The sequence below is a fragment of the Acinonyx jubatus genome, chromosome D2 (assembly GCF_027475565.1).
Source record: "Acinonyx jubatus isolate Ajub_Pintada_27869175 chromosome D2, VMU_Ajub_asm_v1.0, whole genome shotgun sequence".
NCBI lineage: Eukaryota > Metazoa > Chordata > Mammalia > Carnivora > Felidae > Acinonyx > Acinonyx jubatus.
Genome location: NC_069393.1, coordinates 57,577,714 through 57,582,650, shown reverse-complemented (window position 1 = coordinate 57,582,650; position 4,937 = coordinate 57,577,714).

The following is a 4,937-nucleotide window of genomic DNA, read 5'->3' as shown; positions in this document are numbered from 1 at the left end:
AATCCTCTGGAGCAACAGAAATAGAAAATTCTAAAAAACGTGGGAGACAGAGAAGATGGGGAAATATTCTCCTTGTGGTAGTGGGATGGAATTCTCCTCAAGCCCCAACTTCCGTGGTGTGTAAGCGATCCCAAACAGAGTTGAAGGGATGTGAAATGGAGCTGCCAAACGTCCAAAGAAGAGATTATCTACTTAATTAAAGTGTTTTTTTCCCCTCTAAGTCCTTCAGCCAATCAGAACTCAAGTGCCAGAGAAAGATTGAGTCGATCAAAAGAACACTCCAGGATCCTCCCAGACAAATGCAGAAGAAGGAGACGAGGAAAAGGGGACAAAGAGAGGAACACGGAGAAAGAGGACAAAGAAAGAAGGGGGGGGGAGGAAAAGAGACATAGCAAATCCCCTCCACAGAATCAGCGCTTGGAGTTTCTCTCCTCCCTCTTGCCGAGGCCCTCCCGCCCCACCACAACCTCCCCCACCCATGCACACTCGCCCGCAGACACGGACACACGGAGAGGAGGGCCTGGTCCCCAAGGGGATTTAGAAGGGACTGTGCTTTCCCTGTTGTCCTTTGTAGGGCTTTGAGACTTAATCTGCATTCAGAGTAGCTTTCCTCAGAGAAAAATATACCATGTACTACTGGGTGAACCTCAGCCCTCTGATCTGAGAATGTGGGGATTCAACCCAACCACCTCTGTAAGTTAGAAAGAAGCTTAGGGAACTTTAGGGAACCTGATGGTTTCTTCCTTTCAACTTTTCCATAGAACACTTCCTTGTTGAACAACCTATCCCATTCTCAACCCCACGCTAGCCATCATGGACATTTTAAAAAAACAAAACATGATTTCTGCCCCAAAGACATTTACAGTCCAGTAAGGTGGTAATATAAGAATGTAATTTCATAAGGTATTAAGTTGCTACAAACTGACTATAAATCACATAGGCTTATTTGGGGAAGGTTTTCTAAAGAAGATAGAATTTGAACTTCAAAGGGGGGTAGAGATTTCAATAGGCAGCCAAATCCCTACCCACTCAGGTTCTGGTGGTGAAGCCAGTGGGACACCGAGGCTTCTTGCTCACACATCTCTGAGTTGCTGTCCCTTCTGTTCACTAGGGAGGAAGCATCGGCTCCGTCACTGTTCAGGGGTCCTCAGAAGGCCCCCAACTTACTTCCACATGCCACATCTTCTGCTTTGACACTCACATCACCTTTCCCTAGAGCTCCCCAGAGTCAATGGTCTGTCTTTGCTCTCTTCCTTTTTATCCCTGTGGCTCTTACTTAAGAACTCTCTCTAACCAGATCTACACTGGCAAATGTAACTGGAAAATAAAGAATTATCAGATTAATTCATTGTCAGATTATTCAGGCTGGATGATTTAAGGCTCTTGATCTGAATATTCTGACTCGGTAATTTTATGGTCCACTTGGAATCTTCCGGACCAGGCCTTTATTTGGGATTCCCAACGGTGAGATGAGCTTAGTTGGTTTTGATTCCCACTAAATTTTAGGTCCTTCACTCCCTCTTCTTTTCCCCCTCAGCTTTATTGAGGTATGATTGACAGATAAAAATTGTATAAGTTTAAGGTGTACAATGCGATGGTTTGATAAATGTATATATTGTGAAATCATGGCCACAATCAAGTTAATTCACACATCCATCACCTCACATGGTTATTGTGTGTGTGTGTGTGTTGAGAACGATTAAGATCTACTGTCTTAGTAAATTTCAAGCACACAATACAGCATTATTATTAACATCACCATATAGTACATTAGATCCCCAGAGCTTATTCATCTTATGACTGAAAGTTCATACTCTCTGTAGGTCTTTCTGTCTTTTGTCATTCAGAAAATGTAGCAGCCTATTTAAGACCTAGAGTCAAGTCCTAGGAAGGTAAAGAGTAATGACTACTGAATTTCAATCTTGACTTCTTGGCTGACGACAATAGTGACGGGGTTCTCTCCATTTACTTGACTAGGGAATTAATTCCCAGGGGATGGAAAAACTTGTAGGAGGTAGAACAGACTTGGGCGACTTTTATGTGAATAAAGAGTTTCTTGATGCACTTCCCCACTACCTCAGAATTTTTTCCCACAAAGGGAAAATTTAATATCCTTATTTTTGTATGAAATTAATGCATTCTCACTGTAAAAACTTAAACATGACAAAAAAGTTTAAAGAGCACAAATCCTGATGACCCACCTCCTACTCTGCACTTCAGTGTAACCACTGTTAGGTTTTAGATGGTCTTTTAGGCTTTAAAATACACATAATTGAATACAAATATGTATGTAAAAATTTTCACCGAAATTATATAGATTATTTTTTTGCAGGTTGCTTTTCTCATTTAATAATATATTATGCTGCTTTCTATATTAGGGCCTAAATACCTCTCTCTCTCTCTCTTTTTTAAGGAGCGGGATTATATAAATTTTCATATATATAAATTGTCAGCATTCTTATTTTGCTGAATATTTGGGGGTTGTTTTCAGCTTAGCAAAAGAATTGCCAACTTCTAAATTTAATCTAATTTGGACTAAAGTGTTGCTGTGTTTGTTTTTTTTCATGGTTATATTTTATTTACTTTTTCTTTAAGTGTTGCCACTTTTATCACCTTGATACTAGAGAATAGAGTTATCCCAGTGTCTTAGATACGATGGATTATATATAAAGTTATGAGTTCCATAAACTTTGTGTTTGTTTTCAACTTTATAGCCTTCTTTTTTTCTTTTCATATCTCTTGATCCCCTTTACCTATTTCCCCCATCCTCCCAGCCCCCTCCCCTCTGGCAACCACCAGTTTGTTCCCTGTATTTGAGTCTGTTTCTGGTTTATTTGTTTGTTATGGTTTTTTTTAATAACCTTCTTTTCTGAAATTGAGATATAATTGACATATAACCTCCTGTGAGTTTAAGGTGTATAATGTGTTGACCTGATACACTGTAGTATAATTAGCATTGTAGAGTTAGCTAACACCTCTATCATTTCACATAATTATCATTTCTTCTTTTGGTGAAAACAATTAAAACCTAGTCTCTTAGCAAGTTTGAAGCATATATAATTTTCTTAATCTCTCATCTCCAAATCCTAGCTCTGGAGTTTCCTCTTGATGTCCTTAAATCAAGGGTTCTGTGAAAAAATAAATTACATTTGCATTGTTCCTCTAAAAATGAACTATATCACATTATTTAATAACTTTTAATATTATAGATATTTGAAAATAAGATGTTTTTAGGTTTCCTGAAATTTTATACCAACAACTGATATATCAAAGCATTTTATAGTCAAATTTCTGAATCTTCTTCTACCTTAGTTTATCTGAAGATAAGATGTTTACTTGCTCGTATCCTTTTAGACCTAAAAACGTGGAAATAAAGGCACAGGGCAGAAAAGCAATATACTAAATATTCTAAGTGGTAAGAGTATTTCAAATGATTATTAATGTCCTACACTCTCCTATATCGTTTAATCCCTATTTAAAACTTTGATAGTGGCCCATTTGCTTTGTTGTACTTTTTCCAGGGAAAGTACAGAAATGTTAATTCGTCTATATATTTAATTGGCAAAAACTTAATGGTCAATGATGTGTCAAGCCCTGTATAAGACCCTGAATTATAATGACAGAAGAATCTGTCACCAAGTTTATAGTCTGGAAGAAACAGACCAGTAAACACTCAGAAGTGCTAAGGGAAAGAAATGCATGAGGTGTTATGCATGCATAGAAGCTGTGTAGCTAAAGAAACAGAAGAGAGGTAGACAGGCTTCTGAGAATATGCAAAGATTTGGCTGTGTCTAAAAAATAAGTAACAGTTTGTCACTAATGACAAGGAGGAAGGGGGTTCCACACAGAAGGAAACACAAATCTGTGAAGCAACAGGGTACATTTGGAGAACTATAATTAGCTCTTTGTGGCTGTGGTGTGTGTGACATAGAGAGAGAAGGCAGGCCAGAGAATTAGGTAGGATGCAGGATGTGCTAAGGAGTTTGGATTTTACCATGAAGGCAAGTGGAAACCACCAAAGGGTGATAAGCAGATGTGTGACATAAAATGTGGACACCAGAAGGATTATGTTTTGACAATGATGGAAGATGGCTTGGATGAGACTAGAGGCAGAGACAATTTAGGGCCAGTTACAGAAATCCAAGTGAGAAGAGAAAAATACCAACCTATGTTAGTGAATGAAAGAGGATGGAATTAGCTATTTAGTATAACAGAGGCTACTATGATCAAATACATGCTTGGCACTTCTTATTCATTAGGTATTCAATATTTATTTGTTAATATTTTAATCTATTTTTCTCCAGAGTATTTTTTAAAAATCTATTCTTAAAGTTTATCTGAGGACAAGCAACATTTAGGCAAAAATATCCTTTTAGATTGAAGCAGGCATCAAACAAAAACAAAAACAAAAACAAAAACAAAAAAACAAATCACCTTTCTATGAACAAAATAAAAACACTGGTGCACCTGGGTGTCTCAGTCAATTAAGTGTCCAACTTTGGCTCAGGTCATGATCTCACTGTTTATGAGTTCAAGCCCCACGTCAGGCTCTCTGCTGTCAGCACAGAGCCCCCTTCGGATCCTCTTTGCCCCCCATCTGCCCCTCCCCCACTCATGCTCACAGTCTCACTCTCAAAAATAAAACATTTAAATAAATGAAAAGAGTAATAGAAATATTTTGAACATATATGTTGCTTTTACCACCATTAGGATGAAGAAAACAGTTCTATTTAAAAATAATTCATTTATATGGGGAAGCTCTTCAAAAGTTCAGAAATAAAAATATCAAAAAAGCAGATGATTCACCAAAACCCATTAAATACCTAGGAATAAATCTTACCAAAGAGGTGAAAAATCTATACACTTAAATCTATAGAAAGTTTTTGAAAGAAATTGAAGAAGGCACAAAAAAAATATGGAAAAATATTCCATGCTCC